Raw genomic sequence first — 18,790 nt, 5'->3', positions numbered from 1 at the left:
TCATACAACTGACCTTCAAATGATCTTAGGCAATTCTTTGCTTCACCCAAGACATGTGGTCTATTGGGGAGTCTGGTGATTCTAAGTTTGACTTCTAGACATTATTACAGATTGACACTTTCATAACTAAACATTTTACCACATGACTATTTTTCAGTATGGCTTGAAGAAATCAAGTCCAGATCAAAGATTATATGTCTTTATTTTTCTCTTGATCTATGTTTTTGTTTCTATAATTTTTCACCCTAATACAACTACTGGTGATAATGTCCTAACTGTAGAGAGAAAAATGGGTGATGGGCCAGTACAAGAATGACAAAATCAAATTATAGCTGGTTAGTGAATGGGATCAAACATAGATGAAAGTTATTGGTTAGAAATGAGGTCACTGTCTTTTAAATTATAGGAAGGGGTTTGTTTAACCATCAGAACTTAATTCCCACATCATTCACTCCCAGATGTTAAGAAGTCATTTCAATTATACAGTAAAGATCAGATGGGTTAACAAGTATGTTAACCACATTTCACAGCAAACCAAAAGAAGATAAAGGTTAGCTCTATTTTTTTTCCAGTATTCCATTCTTACTATTACCCTCCAATGTCACAGAGATTTTATTTGATACTCAGAAGTAGTTTTTTTCCCTTCTTAAACAAATCAATGTATGCTATTTTATATTACATAAGAAAATCCTGAGCAGTTGGATATAAACTGGTCTCTTACAAATCCAATCCTGAAGAGAAGAACAGCTAGACTGGAAGACAAAGCAGGGAGCAATTGATAGAGTTTGAGCATTTAAAAACATTTACTATAATTTTCAAAATGATTTTTAAAAGATCATCTAAATAATATTTTAATGCACTTGAGAAATTCACATTGAAAGAAACGCTGAATAAAATAAAATAGAAAATAATTTCATAATTCAAATAAGTACTCTGTGACTGAGCCGAATCTCCCATCTGAGACTTTTTGGCTCTAGTGCCAGATTTGCCAAAGAGTGTTCCCAGGAGCTGGGTTTTAATAAGTATTCTATTAATTAATGTTATACTAGTGAATGGTCAAATGCATTTGGGAAACCTTGAATTAAATAAAATTAAAAGGTATAATTGCTATGAAACTTCTAAGAACCTTCAATTTACTAATATGCACTGTGAATACCCAAGAGAGAGGGAGCAGTAATAAAAAGCTACTTAAATATTTTTCCAGGTGAATATCTCCCCTGCTTTTTGTTCAAAGGACAATAACATGGGACTGACATTTAAGGAAATGTAATTTAGGAAATATGAGTATAATGACATTTTTCTTTAAGTGAGACCACCAATATATCAGAATCTCTCAGGGGCTGGGGGAAAGGAAGAATAGAAGTACTTTGGGTTAGACAAAGGGGGATAAAGAGAAGGGAGGTGGGGTGGTAATGGGAAAGATACTAGAATGAATCAAACTTTCCTCTGTTCATATGTGAATACATGACCAGTGTAACTCCATATTATGTACACCCACAAGAATGGGAAGTTGTACTCCATGTATGTATGATATGTCAAGATGTGTTCTGCCATCATGTGTAACTAAACAGATCAAATAAATAAAAAAAAATTTTTTTAAATCTCTTTTTTTGCCGGGGGGGGGGGCGGGATTGAACCCAGGGGTGTTTAACCTCTGAGCTATATTCCCAGTCCTTTTTATTTGTTTTATTTCGAGACAGAGTCTCACCAATTTGCTTAGGGCCTGCCTAAATTGCTAAGGCTGTTAGCAATTAAACTTGCAATCCTCCTGTCTCAGCCTCCTGAGCCACTGGGATTACAGGCCTGTACCACCTTGCCTGGCTCAGCATCTCTTAATGTAGCCAATGCTGGACAAAAAATGTAGCACCTGAGGATGATTTTTGCTTGTTTGTTTTTCTTTTGTCATAGTAAATATCTTTTAGGTACCAAAGTAGGAAAGCCCTATTTCTTCCCACAGGGAACAGTGCTATCTCCTCTGTAACAATATAACATTGCTTAAAAGGTATGTTTAATCATTCCATAAATCATTTTCTTCAAAATTATTGAGACCATTTCTTCATATCAGGATTTTCATTCACTAAGTCAAATAACAACAGGTTTAGACTTGGTTTGGCACCCAAAAATATTCAGAAAAATCATGAATCCAAACAAATAAAACTGAACCATGCATAGTTTAAAAGTGTCAATTCTTATTTTCTATCATCTTTCTACCATCAACATAGGATTTATCTCTAGGACTTATCTGGAAAATCTTCTCTCTCTCTATCTCTCTCTCTCTCTCTCTCTCTCTCTCTCTCACACACACACACACACACACACACACACACACACACACACACTATGATTATACTAGAGTAGAAATCTATGGACCATCTCAGTTTTCAAAGAAGCCATAGTAATCCCAAGGGTTTTCTAAGGTAGAAGATGACCAGGTTTATCCAAATGTCAACTGAACTAGCTGAAATTCATTATAGGGTCTTATTATCAAATTATAAATTGGAGTAGGTTTACCTGTGTCAAAGCCTAGAAGATAAGAAGCTCTGTACAATAAGAAGATAACAGGAGATGAAGACGCATCTTGCTGATGTACACAGGGCTGGGCACCTTGAACTATGTTGCAGTATGTTTGAAGAACCCCCAGCGCTCTCCCACTGAACCCTGAGCACGAGTTACCTTTTTATGTTGAAAACTTTGCACACAGTTGGCTCTCACCTTATCTTTGTTGAGGGGATAAATGTTGAGGGTGAGCTGGGAATGAAAAATTTCTACCTTATTTAACAATTTTAGAAGTCAAACCTTTACTGCTAAAATGATTTAATGGTTAGAAAGATGGACACACGTTTTCAGAATGGACTTGTGAAACAGAATTTATGTGACAGAATATTCATAAGGATTAATGAGCTCATCTTAGGAAGGCATTTTGAGACTCTTGAAAATATGAAAAGAGTTTAAGTAGTTTATCTTTCATGAATTACTATCTCAGTTATGTAAATAGCATTCTATATCAACTGCTACAGTATTTATTTTGTTGCATATTAGTTACCCATGTAAGAAGACCATTATACATAGTATATTATGTCATAGGTTCATATTTTATACCCTGTATTTTATACCTAATGAGGTTCTGTAAGACAACTTCATGGCAGTAGGAAGTTGGATCCTGCACTTGGCTTGTGTATCTATGGGATGCTAATAGGGAAAATTCCTTTGCTGACCATCAGAGGTAATCAGTTTATTGCCTGAAGCATGAGATCTGATTATTCTATCTGTACTTCACACACATGCAGAATATTGGATCTGTCATCCCAACTGAAAGACATTCTGATGTGGTACCCATGATTTTAAAAATTTCTTCGACTAGAAAGTAGGTGTCATTGAAAGTGAGGAACCCATAAGGGAATTGTAGGAAGAGATACACTCTATGTTTATAATCTCAATAGCTAAGAAATATGAATCATTTTATTATAATATGTGAAATAGAAAAAGATTTATTTGAGGATGTGTCATTGATATGTATTTTCAAGATTTTGAGAATGAAGTTCTCTTTTGAATATAAATTCAAGATAGTAGATAAGTTAAATATCAACTCACTCATCCAATATTTTGTGTCTTCATAATGATCTAAAATAGCTTTTAAAAACTGTATTAAAGAGAGGGAAATGCTATGAAATAAATCTGACTGATTCCTTCTCCAGACCATAGTCAGACAAACATAGGCTGTAATCCAGAGTGTCATATTCTTCTGCCTCATGACCTGGGCCAAATTACTTAAGATTTTAAAGCCTAGTTTTCATCTTACAGCATATAAAATAATCTTTATATTTCTTCTATTTCCAATTACTTCCCTGAGTGTTCATATCCTTCTCCAAGATCCATAAAGTAGTAACTAATTTTTTGTTGTTGTTGTTTTGTTCTGGGGATTGAGTCCAGGGGCGGTTAACCATTGAGCCAAATCCCCAGTCCTTTTGCATATTTTATTTTGAGGCAGGGTCTTGGTAAGTTGCTTAGGGCCTTGCTAAGATGCTGAGGCGGCTTTGAACTCTCAATCTTCTTGCCTCAGCCTCCCAAGCCACTGGGATTACAGGCATACACCACTGCCCCGTTTTAGTATCTAATTTTCTAATGCCAAGAATCTGTTTGTTTTCCTTTAGATGCTGCTATCTCAACTTTCCTGTCCTATCACCTCCTCTATACTCAACCTACCACCACTAGTTTAACATTTTCTTTGCAGTGGCATAGCAATTTAAGTTTTCTCCAATAGAACACTGCAATTTCATAAAACAAAAGCCTGCTGGTTTTATGCTTCAAGGGCAGTTGATTTCTTCAAATCAAAGCATGCTTCTAAGACAAGATGAATGGCTGCTAGTAAGTGACAACATTGAGAAGATACTCTTTTCTTTGTAAATTAACAGAGAAGTCAGACATATTGACCATTTAATCATTGAGTTCCTCACCTCTCAACTTTCAAATCTGAGCTGTATGAAGCTTTAGTCCTTAGTGTGAGGCAGCACACCTAGAGAAACAGATCAGTGTTGCCCTTGTCCATGTAGGAGATGGAAGACCACCTAGCCATCTTATTGAAACATGGGGATGGTTTTACATCAAAGTGGATGAGTCAGCAGGTGTGAAGCAGCATATGGAGAGCATATTTGGCTTTCCTTGACTATCAGACTGTCCTTTCGTGCCACCTATCAGCGTAATGCCAACAAGCACCATGTTGGCATAGAATAAGATTTAGGAGAAATAAATGCTACCCAAGCCTTTGACAATTAGGAAAGTATAAAACAGATTGAAATTTGTGGCCACTCCCCCTCTGAATTGGAAATGAATGTCTCTTGCTGAGACATGCAGGTTACTTAAATCTACATACATACACTCTCTGCCCTTTGTCACTTCCTGGCCTCTTCTCCTTTAAAAGTTCTGCTAATTTTCAGAGATTTCAGAGATGGACCTGGTAACAGTGTCAGTGAGCCTGCTGAGAGGAACATCTTGTCTTTGATGGAGATATCTCAGGCTGGCAGCTACTCTGGGGAGAAGAGGGCTCAGGGCTGAGATGTTCCTGGAAGTAGCTGACATTGGGATGATGGGTAAGGGTTCTGCAGCTGTTTGAGACTATTAAATCCTGGGTATTTGTCTTTTCCTTCCTGCTGAAAATTCAGCTATTAAAACTGCTTAATTGGTGAGGAAAAATGAGGATTCTAGAAATGGCCAACAGACCATTTCTGGTAGTTCTATCAGAATGTACAACGAGGATGTTATCTCCACCTATTTAGGTTTTTACCATAAATGGGTTAATTTGTGGTACCAGCTCCAGGATCTGGGTTGAGGTCCTGTGAGCCATTTGGAACTTAAACTACTTGGGGTCTGAATGAACTAACTGTTTTACGCTTGGTTTGCGGGTAGCAGTCAATAGGATAAAATTTAGAGGTTGTAAAAATTTTCCAATAATTGCATTGATTTGGTGAGTGCTCCTTTTGTTTGGTTTTGTTTTGAAAGAGGCTAACAAATATCTGAAAGTGCTTGCTGATTTAGTGCAACTGTTTCATTTGTTCATTAATTTGACAATAGGCTGTACCAGGCTATATTTTGATGGTTTCATACTAGCACAGGGAATGCTTTTCAGAATGTAACCTCTTCCTAGGTTGGAAGAAATTTGGGGAAGCTGGGGCAGAAAGTACATAATAATAAACTGGTCAATCCTTGCCTCCTGCAATTCCATCACCCCTTGCTGTGAAGGGCTTTTCCCATGACACTTGAGAAAGGTTTTTCCAGCCCATAGGTGACACATTGGGAAGGAAGTCCTAAAGACAGCACCTTTTACTGACCCCAAACATTTCTCCAGCACAGTCTCCAGTTCAATCATCTGATAGGCTGCTTTCAAAAGAAACAAACTAAATTTACCTATGATTGCATTACTTTGAGATCATGATTTTTTTCCTACGGTGAATTTACATTCTTTTTGATTCTGCACACTTAAATTGTATTTTTTGTTGTTGTTTTACCTGATTAAGGCTTTTAATTTTCTCTACCTGAAGCTTCTTTTGTCTGTCTCTAGAAATGAAACTCACTATTCAAGTTTTGCTAACCTGTCTTTAAGATGTAAATTTTCTACCAGCCTCAACTTTGGAAATGCAAATTTAAGACTTAACAGATTTCTTTCAATACCAGGTCAAAAGTGTAACTTTTAAAACCAGCAATATTAAACTCAAGCTTTAAAATTTTTCTTGAATGTGACTATAGGCTTATATACTGCTCTTTGAATGGTATTAAATTGACAAAATTTAGCCCAAATGCCTTTTGATTCATGTGTCAACAGCCATCCATGGGCTATGTGTGGACCACAGCAGCATCACAGCCTAGTGAACAGGAGGATCTGGTGTCTGGGAAATTCCAGTGGAAATTTCCTCTGGCCAAGACCTCCCAGACACATTGTGAGCCCTGTTCAAGATCTGTCTGTCCCACATAGCCCAGGAGATGGGGTGACCTGCTGCAGTCCCACAGCCTCTCAGAGGGAGGTGTGACCTGCCAAGATGCCAATCAACCTACTGACTGAAGAACTTCACAAAATAAGATTCCACCCTGAAACCTTATCCCTGCCTTTGATGTATCCCCTCAAATTAACCATGGGAGCCATTTTTAAATTATTTTAATTTTTTAATCCTGTGTGGGCTGGATCTATCAGGTGCTCTACTTCAAAACTATCTTTCTGACTGTCTTTGGTTCTTCACTAATTAGTTCTGACTTATTACACCCTCCTGGGCAGGAAGAAGGACCCCTTAGCAAGGTGCTGGCTGCCTGCCTCTCCATACATATGACTTTAGTAAATCTATAATAAGTAATTTAGACTTGTTGGTGATATCTTTAAAATTTAGTAGTTCATCTTTGTGGCCTGCTAATCAATTAGGATATTTGTTTTTAGATATTTGAAATATGGTATTTAATGTTTTCTATATACAACAATCTCTCAGAACATTTTTGGCAAAGAAATAACTTAATAAGTTAACTATGCTTGCATTCCCTGAGAAGTTTAAGGATAGCTATTAAAATGAGTAAATTAAATAGGACAGGTAATTTGAATTCTTAAAAATTGTAGGCTTTCAAATCATTTTACTTTACAAGAAAACCTCAATCAAGACCTAAAAATCTTAGTACTTTCATACCCCATAAATATTCTATTTACTTTTAATAAGTTATATTTATATCTATCTGTGACATTCACGATTTGTCTAAGATATGGATTGTTCAAGAGGTTTGGAAATTAACAAGTGAGTATATACTTTCTTTGTCCCATATCTGAGGAAATAATAAATGATTTAAAATGCTAATAACCTGCGTATAGTTTATATTTCTGATTTCTGAAATGACTTTGCTTTTTAATAAGCTAAAAATTGTATAATTCTTGTTATTCTTGTTGTTAATTGATCATAAATCCAAGATCCAAGTAAAACTTTCAAAAATTAACTATCAGTCAGCAAAGTGCTTTACTGCCTTCTTAAAATATTAAATGTATTTTGTTATGTCTGATATAACAAATCTAGACATGCTTAAATTCTAGAAGAACTAAAAATAATTTTAAAAATGTATTTATAAGTAATCCAAGAGTCTTGTAATGTCTAGACATTCTTAGTAAAGTTTACAAAGAACTGACTTAAAGAACAACGATTTTGTGTCATAAAGATAATTTCTTATGTTTTTCTATTAATTTTTTATGGTTTTATTGCTCAAAGGAAAATTAAGTCCTGTAAGAATTAAGATTTATTCAAATCTTCATTTGCTATTTTTTTGATTTTATAACTATTTTAAAAAGCTACTATTTTTACAATGGTGTTATTTTTTTATTGAATCAAATGCCTTAAAGCTTTAGAAACTGACAGAATTTAAATATAATTCTGCTAATCATGATTTTTGTCTTAACATACTGTAGAGGTAACCAATTTTATTTTATTTTTTTTTTGCTAAGTTGGGTTCTTTAAGTAATAACAATACCTTCTATCTTACTTGTAGTCATTTTTACATAATGTGAGCTCTATCTCTATAGTTATGAAGGGCCAGTTCTGCTTTGCTTATATTCTATGGCACAACAAATTTGAAGTTGAAGATATTAATATAAGATAGGTGTATGACTGGCAATTTTTAAAAGGTGTCTCCTCAGTTAAATTGTTTACATTATAACAGTTCTAACAGTTTGTTGTAGCTAACTGCAAAGTACAGTTCACTATATGTGTATGTTCTTGACTGACAGAATGACAGCATTAATTCTTGTAACCTTTGTTCAAAGTCTTTACTGTTCTGTAAAATGTAGGTAAATTCTAAAGATGCTTTCTACCTATTAGGTGATTTACCTGGATTTACATAAGAAGGACTCTAGCTGAAAAGCATTCTTCTAGTGAGAATCTGACAGGATTTCTGTTTTTTTATAGACACTGCTGTTCTTTGGGTAAAGGTGATAAAACTAAAAAACTGTGTTTAGTAGTTCAAATCTATTATACAGAACATATTGCTTTGCTCTTATATAGTATTTTTTATTTTTCTGGCCTGAGAGCTAATCTTTCCAAAAACCTTCTGTTGCTTAAAACTGGCTCAAAGGGCAGTGGGTGGGGGAGGGGGGAGTTTGCTGATGCTAACTCAAACTGTCTTGTCACTTTCCCTCCAATGTGGGACCACTCAGATCAAAAAATGGGAAAAAGTTCCAGCAACATGGAAGCCCAGATGCTTGGCAATTGCTCAACCGATACTTGAGAGAAAACCATTCATAGACAGGGAAAAAAATGAAGTCGAGTCATAGCTGGGAGGTTGTGGAAAGATTATTCTCACGCAAGCCTATGTTCAAGTCTTTCTCTTACGCAGAGCTATTAAATATTTCAGAAATTGCCTCCTCCAGGAATAAGCATATGATCTCTCCTGTTAGTTCTGCTCAGTGATCCAAAAGTGGACTGCCAGTCGGATGACACAGAAGCCTCTATTCCCTCAAGATTGAGGGTATGAAATAAACAAGGTGATTTGAAACAACCTGAATTTGAGAGTCATCCCCTTTCTGAATTGGGAACATATTTCTCCTGCTGAGGAAAGGAAGCTGGCGGGCTTGTGACTCCACAACTTGATGGATAAAGAGGAAGGGAATGGAGATGGGCCTTTCGGGCCTGTCTAATTGCAGACAAACTACATCTGCAGGAAATCCATCTCCTGCTTTTTGTCACTTCCCTGTCTTCTCTCCTTTAAAAGTTTTGCTAATTTCCGGGGACTTCATAATTGGAATTTTTGAAACAGTTACGTTTCTTCCATCGTCCTTCAAAGCTGGCTTTGAATAAAACCTCTTTGCCTACCAACCTGACTCTGAATGTTTCTGGAGCAGATAGCATTTACAGCCCAGCCTCTTCCCTCCTTGGGAGGGATACTGTGCCACTGGGAAACAAGTAGTGGTGTTAAAAGAATAAATGACAACTGGTCTATTCATATCCTTGGAGTCATTTTAAAAAGCTGTCTTTAAGCTCAGGGCAAAATTTTGCCTTTTTATTTTTTTTTAACCCAATGAAATAAGGATACTAAAAGCAGTCACAGGCTCTGTACAGCCCGATGATATAATCCAGGGAATCAATACTTTGGTCTTGCTTTTGGATACCCTGCTCTGAAGAAAACACAACATAAAGTAACTAAGAAGCAAGAAAGTCCTTATGTATCATTATTCAGGAATCATAAGATACCTTAGCATATTTAAAAATAAAAGTCAGATGGCTCAAGTAAATCTAGCTGACCCTACAATGGCTCATTATAGCATATAACACACTTTCAATCTCTTGTATGCCAAGGAAAGTGTTACAGGTCTGGCAACTATTGCCATTCCCATTTTATGGATGAGTAAAACGAGACTCTGAAATATTCATAATAAGAGGTCACATTTCTAGCTCACATTACTAGCAAGGGGCCCCCTTGGGCACTCAAATTTTGGGTTCCTTAGACTTCAGCATCGTGCCTGTACCTGGGGAAGAAAGCAGGCAGCAGAGGAGAGAATCAAAATGCTAGTGCCATGATTAACTAGGACGACATGTCACTAAGTAATTCTCCTTTATGGATCACCAAGGCCAGTGAGATTTTTTAATGGAATGAGCTACTGGGCTACAGCTGCTCCCATGGAGGATTTAAAATACTATAAACAATAGCAGATGGTGGTAACTAAGGTTGGCATTTTCAACCTGTGGCCCTTGTTTTATGTGTCTAACTTAAGAGGGAGAAGGTAGATTCATGCCCCACTTACCCCTGTAGAGAATGTAATGGCCAGGGCTCCAACCTTCCTCACAAATCTCAGTTTGGGAAGCTCATTCATGGTGCTAAAATGCTCAGCCAGCCACCCCTCCTGGTTTTAAAGAGACAGGCAGTGACCCTTGGGGAACTCAACCTCCATGAGAGATTGGTCTGTGAGGTGGCTGTGCCCACACACACACTCCTCTCTCACACCACACCTTCCTTCTTCAAAATTGTTACCCAGGAAATCTGCCCTTAAATTCCCCTCAGGGGGAAAAAAGAACTATTTCAGTCTATTGTGTGGTTTTCCCCAGAGCCTTTTTCTTTCCCCGATGCCACTTTAAAATGCTCAGACTCAAGTCCAGATACAAAGTGCAGCAATTGCTTCATTTAGTTATTCAGGCCTCACCATGGCTCACCTCTGGGTATGTAATCAGCCTTTTATTCACCTAACTGGATCATTCTCTAATATGGTGCTCATTTAAAGAGATTTCCCCACAGGGTCAGGCTCTCAGAGAGCCCTGGTAGTGCTGATAGGGAGAACACAGCTGCTGAATATTCACAACTGCAAACAGTTTCCCCTCCCCTTTAGGTCCAGTAGCTCCTTAGCTCCTCTGAAGGCTCTGTGGCTGCCTTACATCTACGCAGCACAGGCTGGTTCCTGGCAGTGCAAAGGAGGAACAGGAGAGAGACACTGTGACAAGACAGACAGCTGGCAAATTATATCCAAGAGGGCTGTTGCCCATGGGAGAGCAGTCCTGGCTTCCTGGGGTAATCCATCTTCCTGACACATCCCCTGCTCAGAGTTAGTTTTCTCCAACACACTTTCTGTTCCCGACAAACAGGACGAAGCTGTCCTTACTCCTCCTTCCTGCTGACAAGCAGAAAGAGTCACCCCTAGAGTGCCTTCAGCATTTCCCTTTGCTCATGACACTGCTATTTATCTACCACCCAATTTATTGATAATTATCAGAGACTTCAGGGACTGGGGTGATTAGATAAAAGCATCTGGGTAGAGCTGGATGCCACTTCACATTGAAGCTTCCCAGGGCCATTTGCCCCCTTCAACCCCACTTTAAATCAAACAAATGGGAAATGCCTAAGCTAAGCATCAGAACAGAATGGATGTCTGATCCTGGAGAAGCATGACCCTTTAAGTGTTAAATTTCATTCAAATTTAACAGATTTCAAAAGCACAGACATGTTAGACTATACTAAACGGAGGTTAGGGAACACACTATTTTATATGACCTCTTGGTGAAAAGGAGAAAATATTCTGTATTTAAGATGTTTATTCATGCCACCATGATGTCGATGTAGAAAGGGAAAAAACACTACGATAGAAATTAATCTTGGCCTCAGACCCAGCCAGGCTGTTAAATATTTGTGTGATTTCCAAGTTCCTTCCTTATCTTCTCTGGGGTTTAGTCTGCTAATCTATGAGAAGGGGACGGTGCTAGATGATCTCTTTGCTCCATTCAAAGGCTAAAGCTCCATCTGGAATCTCATTTCCAAAGTGATGTTCATAAAGAGTGTAGCATGTATGCCAATACTGCTCATTTCTAAATAAATAAAAAGGTGAACTTCAGCAGATGAGTAATCCAGAAAGAAATATGGCATATGTAAATTTCTAAATATCTACCTAATTTTTGCTAGGAAGAGCTATCAAAAACTCAAGGATCAACACCAAAGTGTAAATCTCCTGTCTTTGGAGACTATTGGCAGGTACCAAATCATTCAGCTATGCTGATGTATTTTGTTAATGAGCCCAAGGTGCCAATCCATCTCTCTCTCTCTCTCTCTCTCTCTCTCTCTCTCTCTCTCTCTCTCTCTCTCTCTCTCTCTCCATATATGTATTTGAAAAAATGACACAAACAGAGTTGGATGTCTCTATTTTAATTCCTTACCTATCAACTGTCTTTTCTAAGACTCTGGTACAACACAGTGTTCTCTGATGTGGGGTAAAAACCTATTTATGATGAAACAGTGTGGCATTAAATCTTTGTCTTAGGCAAACATCTGATTGGCACTAGAACATCAAATATTGGTTTCTTCATCTTTTCTACATTCATTGTTCATTTTTATACTTAACCGAGTTCCTTAAAATGATTATTAAGTTTTCCAAGTGCTCATGACTCCTCTCCACCCTCCAAATTCACATATACAGTGTTATCAGTGAGATGCATATAACTGAGTCCCTAAAACAATAAGCTACAGGGTTATCACTTTAAGGGAGCCTTTTACCACTTTGGGGACTGGGCACATTGCTTGATTCCTTTCCATTCAGGAGATCCTTATCAAAAACAGGCACCTTAATTTAAGAAACAGAATGGTGGAACAGGCAAATGTATCTAAATCCATAGTTCTTCTTGAAATATGTGGTTCCTTTTCCTAATGTAAGCATATCCTGTTTGCTTTGACCCACTTACGTCATTGGAAAGATGTCACTTATGTTGCTTTAGGGCAAGATGTTATTGGCATCTGCTTAACCATCACATTTGAGATCAGGGATTGTCTTGCCATTTGAGACATTAGGTGATAAGAATTGAAAAGGAGAAGTCAGAGGGGAGCTAGGAAGGGATTCTTCTAACAAAATGCACCTTGCTCTATCACAAGATTGCTGGTCCATAATCTGGTTAGGATGACTGCAATTCTATCCATAGATAGACTTTCATTTGGGTTCAAGTGAAATCCGTTGATGATGAACATACCCAGATATAATGTATTTAACTTTTTGGTGACATGTTCTTGATTACCTTCCAACTAAAAAGTTGAGCCATGGCCAAATGAGATTCAGGATACAGGATTTAGATAATGCAACAGGTTTAAAAAGTGTATATGGGCTGAGGCTTGGGGTCAGAAGCAGAGCGCTCGCCTGGCATGCATGAGGCACTGGGTTCGATCCTCAGCACCACATAAAATAAAATAAAGTTATTAAAAAAGGTGTATAGATGCTAAGATAAAGAAACACAAATCTGCATAGGCAAACATTACCATGAAGATACTAGGAGGGGGACAGAACACTTATTAAAAGCAATCATGGACTAAAGATAGGCCCCCAACAAGGTCCTGAGAATCAATCCTGCTGTATTTCCAGTACCTAGAATGTGCCTAGCACACAGCTGGTGCTCAATAATAATTGCTAATTGCTACATGAATTAATACACTCTTTTCAAATTAGTTTTTAAAATATATTTTGTATGATTTAATTTAAAAATAGATATAAGGGGAAAAATCCAAAAAATAATTAAAACCTGCTGTGAAAAAATAGAAATGAATATGTGTCCACATTTGGTAATAAAGTCATTAAGCAGAGCTGAAACTAACACAGGAAGAAATAACTGTTAATCCTGAGGCTTTATCCCAATTGCCTATTAGGCTCTTTCCTCAGAGCAGGAAAATGGAAGGCAATATGTAAATGGTACAATGAACTATATGATATGAAACAGTTCTAGTGGCAACCAGATGGAATTAGGAAAGGAATATTTAAGTTAAAATAACTTGTGCTCTGTTAAGACTCATTGGGATTAAATGTACAATCAGAAGAGAAACAGGAGGGACTTACATTTAATGTGCTCTAAAGTTAAGGTCAAAAAATAGTTCTGAAGATAGAACACCAATTCTCCATTGTCTTTCTATAAAGTAATTTTATGCCTTCAGAGAGAGATGTCTGATGTTCTTAAGCATCAAATATTAATATTAAAAATTTAATTTTCAAATCAACAAGTTGATAAAATAATAGACTTTAACAAAACCGCATGGTACATATCATATGTGCCTTGATTCCCCCTTATTACTTGTTCTTGGAATTTGCTATGTTTGATAAAGCTCTTTTCTTCCTCACAGGTTAGCTTCTTCATCTACTCAGTCCTTTGGGGAAGTCATGTTGCTCAGCTACAGAAAACCTGTGATAGGCAGAATAATGATTCCCCAAAGATATTCACATCCTAGATTTCAGAACCAGTGAAGACGCTAGGTTATGTGGCAAAAGGCAAGTACAGCTGCAGATGGAATTGAAGTTGCTGATCAGCTGACCTGAAGAAAAGAAATCACCCTGGATTACCTGGGTAGGCCCAATTTGATCATGTGTGTCTTTACGAGTGGACAAGGAGGCAGAAGAAAGGGTTAGAAAGATTCTCTGTGAGAAGGACTTGACCAGCTGTTGCTGACTTTGAAGATGAAGAAAAGAGACCATAAGCCAAGGCATGTGAAGCCTCTGGAATCTAGCAGTGTCCCTCAGGATACAGCCAGCAAAAAAAATCAGATATCTTATTCCTACAAATGTCAGAGACTACATTCTGCCACCAACACAAGGGTCCAAGAAACAGATTCATCCCTAAAGCCTCAGAAAGAAATGGAGTGTTGACACTTAGATTTTAGACCCTTGTAACCCAGAATGGACTTTTCACCACAGAACTATACAATAATAATTTTGTGTTGTTTTAAGTGATGATTAGTTACAGCAACAACAGGAAAGTAAGATAATTTCGGGGAATAGTGAACTTTCAGGTTTATATCAAGAAGGATGAAACAGGAATCAAAGCCTGGAACAACACTGTGTAAATATACATGAGGTCATCTGTGGCCAGGGAAGAACACCCCAGGATCAGGGAATGTTGCTTCCTCTTTCAGTATAAAGCAAGAAACTACATGGCAGTAAAATCGTACTTTATTTTTTTTTTCTTATTTTTCAAATGAGAACCAATCCAACCCATTTCAGTCCATTAAAGTGCTTTGGATGGAGAACAGATAGAATTTGGCAGGAACACTGACATCCGGAAGAGGTGACTGCCAACAACTCTTTTTATGACTATTCTTCATTACTCCCCCTGGCTTTTGGATCCCTACACCTCCCTATCTGGCTTCTAAGATCTAGTTATGGCCACTCTGTGTTGTTGACCTCTGTGTCGATCCCTCAGTGGCCAGTAGGACTCCGAAATTTTCTAGGGCTGCTGTAACAAAGAACCATAAACTGGATGGTTTAAAACAACAGAGATCAATTTTCTCACTGTTTCGAAGGCTTGTATTCTGAAATCAAGATGTCAGAAAGACTAGATTTTGGCAGCTTCCGGAAATCTTTGGTACTCTTTGGCTTGTCCCTGTGTAACTACTGTTTGTGCTTTTATAATTGCACAGCATGTCGGTGCCTGCATACAGTGTACTCCTCTTCTGTGTCGGTCTCTGTGTTTCTTTTCCTTATTGAAAGGACACCCATCATATTGGATTCAGAATCTGCCCTGCTCCAGGGTGACCTCAGCTTAACTAATTATGTCATTAGGACCTATTCTAAACAAGATCACATTTGGAGTTTCAGAGACAGACATGAATTTTGGAAAGGATGCTAACTATGTACAACCCTAATTCTGAACAATTCCTCCATTTTGGCATCTTAAGGTCAAGAAAGCCATTCCCCTCCACCCATCACTGCTTTGGCCACTCAGTGCTGCCTTGACTACCAAGTAGTAAGACTGTGTAGAATATCACAGGTAAGAAACAAAATTGAACCAATAATTGTTTTCTGGCAATATGGTGATTAAAGTGAAAAGTGACTTTCTGTGTCCACAACTGATTCACACTACTTTATTTATGTCTCATGTGGCCAATGGCAATTCAAATTTCATTATCTAATTTTTTAGTGAAGTCAATTGAAATATACCAAAAGAGAATGCATTTTCCAAAATTCTATAGTCAGCCTGACTGAGAACCAAGTCAGGCTAAAGACTTGCTGACTTCCAGTACTACTTCCTGGGTCTTCTTTTTGCAATCATTAAAAAAGAAAAAAAAATCACCATTACATCTCCAGCTGTAGAAAAGGGCCTCTGAAGTCCACCAACCCTGATCACTGCCATAGAATCGTCACATCTTCTCTGAGCTGTCCCACTGCTCATGGCCCCATTTCTTTTTTTCCAAACAAATATGAAGGAAAATATAATTCAGAACTGATATATGTCAACAGCATTTCACCTCTTCTTTCATACATGAATATATCTGGGCATATATAATTTAGTATTAAAACAGAGTTACTTAAAAAATATCATATGAAAAATTCAAAATTCTACGTTTGTTGAGGCTCTAAGAAGCAATCCCTTTCATATTTTATAGTACTCTGATTTATTGTTGTCATGATATTGATCATGTATAACTAGTTAAAGGGCTAAACAATGTATTAACCATGGGTTTGATTTTTGAAAGGGACAGAGAGTTAGCTGTTCTTTATTCATCTGGAAGGTCTCAACTACTGCTAGTACTACAGAACCACCATCCATCCATATTCAGTTGGGTAAAGATCATTTTGTATTTCTCCCCCATATAAAAAATGTGATTCAGAGACATGACAGTCCCATTAAAAGTATTCACTTACTCTTGGGAAAAAAAAATAACTGCATCCCTTTGAATGATAAAATAATTCCTAAAATATAAGATAATAGAATAAATTTCTAAAAAGGAAAAATAATAAAAATAAAAGGAACAGTATATGAGAATATTAAAATAAAAACTTAGAAATGCCCAGAAGGAACCTATACTTCAAAAACATATCCTAGGTCTTTGAAATCTTCACAAGGGGTTTGTGTGTGTTGGGAAGGGGTAATATACAATAAGGATTTCTGTAGTTGTAATAAACAATGTCATCAGCTTCAAGATGTAATTAGACAAACTCTGCAAATTTGGTTTCTGCTTTACATGTTTAGGTAAAGAATTGAGATGCAAGTCCCTTAGCTCTAATGTTTGGTGAGTTTGCTAAGACTTTCTAGTCTCTTTCATTTTATTTCACTGAAATTATTATGACAGAGAAAGTCAGGAAAGGTCAGTTTTCTATCTCAGATAAAACCCAGAAAATAGAAGATAATATGCTATTTAAATAAGATTACTAGAGCTTTGGTTATTCCTTTGTCTAATTCTTTAATTAGAAGAATAATGTGACTGTCAAAAGATTAAAAAGACAAGCCAAAGACTGGGAGAAATACTTGCAAGAGACACCTGAAAAAGGATCCTTAGCCAAAATATACAAAAAACTCTTAAAATTCAACAATAAAAGAACAAACAACTGAATTTAAAATGGGCCGAAGACTGAACAGATACTTCACTGAAGAAAACATAGAGATGGCAAATAAGCATATGAAAAGATTCTGCATTTCATCTGTCATTAGGGAAATACAAATTTAAAAAATAATGAAATACTTCTGCATACCTATTTAGTAAATCCAAAACTCTAGCAATACTATGTGGTAAGAATATGCAGCAATAGAAACTCTCATCTCTTGCCACTGGGAGTGATACAGTCATTTTGAAAGAGTTTGGCAGTTTCTTACAAAACTACATATAATTTATCATACATTCCAGCAATCATTGTCCTTGATATTGATCCAAAGGAGTTAAAAACTCAAAAACTTGCATATGGATGTTTTAAATACTCCATAAACAGCTATATATGCAACAATGATTTTTTTCTCTATTATGATTGCAAAAAGAAGATCTGGAATTGGTAGTAGAGGTAAGGAAATCATTATTCATAATATTCCAAAACTTAGAACCAACAAAGATGTCCTTGACCAGGTGAATAGATTAAAAAAAAACTATACCATATCTACACAGTAGAATATTACTCAGCACTTAAAAGAAATGAACTTTTAAGTCATGAAAGAACATGGAGGAAAACAAAATACACACCAGAAAACTAAAAGAGCCACTCTGAAAAGCCTATATACTACATAATTCCAACTACATGCCATTCTGGAAAAGGCAAAATTTTGAGGAGAATAAAAAGATTTCTGTGTCAGGGATTTAGGGAATGGAAGGGTGAACACACAGAGCCCAGAGGATTTTTAGGGCAGGGAACCTATTCTATATAGTACTTTAATGGTGGAAAAATGGACAAACATTGTTATGTATTCTTTCAAACCCATAGAAAATAAAACTAAGGATGAACCCTATTGTAAGCTTTGAGTAATAATGATGTGTCAGTCCTGATTCATCATCTGTAGCAAATGTATAGCTATGGCATGATGTTGCTAATGGGTAATGCATATTGCTATGCAGGTGTAGTAGCATGGGAGGTTATAAGAATGTTTTGTAATTTCTGTTCAATTTTATTGTATATCTAAAATACTCTATTATAAAGAGTGGGGAGAACATAGTGAACAAAATATTATTTTTACCTGGGAAGTTTCTCTTTTCAAAGTCTTCTAATTTCCAAAGGACAGTTTCTCTGATGCAGACAGCATCCATTCAACTGGATAACAAATATTAATCTCAGTTTACAGGAGTGAAACTAAGAGATAAAGTCGTTTTCCAATAGAAGGTAAAATGTACAGATATTTGGGCTGGGAATTGTAAACTACGCCCACTGAAGGTCCATTGCCTTAGGTATAAATTAATTTTGAGTTATATGATGTTTTAGTTAGCTTTTAGGCTGCTGTGACTAAAGGATCTGACCAAGGAAGAAAAGTTTGAGGGCTCATGGTTTCAGAGGTCTTAGTCCATAGAAGGCCAGCTCCATTCCTTGGGACTCCAGGTGAGACTGAACCTCATGGCAAGAGAGTGTGGCAAAGGG

The 18,790-nt window shown here is 36.9% G+C and overlaps 1 protein-coding gene across 14 annotated transcripts in view; it reads right to left on the bottom strand.

Annotated features, from left to right (window-relative positions):
- The window catches only part of NRXN3 (neurexin 3), a gene marked incomplete at its 5' end in the record, with an annotated part of 1,519,183 nt that overhangs the window by 588,571 nt on the left and 911,822 nt on the right, over nucleotides 1-18,790 (bottom strand). The gene's annotated exons all lie outside the window — the stretch shown is intronic.

The sequence above is a fragment of the Spermophilus citellus genome, assembly GCF_964194105.1.
Source record: "Spermophilus citellus genome assembly, chromosome: 4".
Taxonomy (NCBI): Eukaryota; Metazoa; Chordata; class Mammalia; order Rodentia; family Sciuridae; genus Spermophilus; species Spermophilus citellus.
Note: the sequence above shows the minus strand (reverse complement) of the source record. Positions and strands in the feature narration are given on the sequence as shown.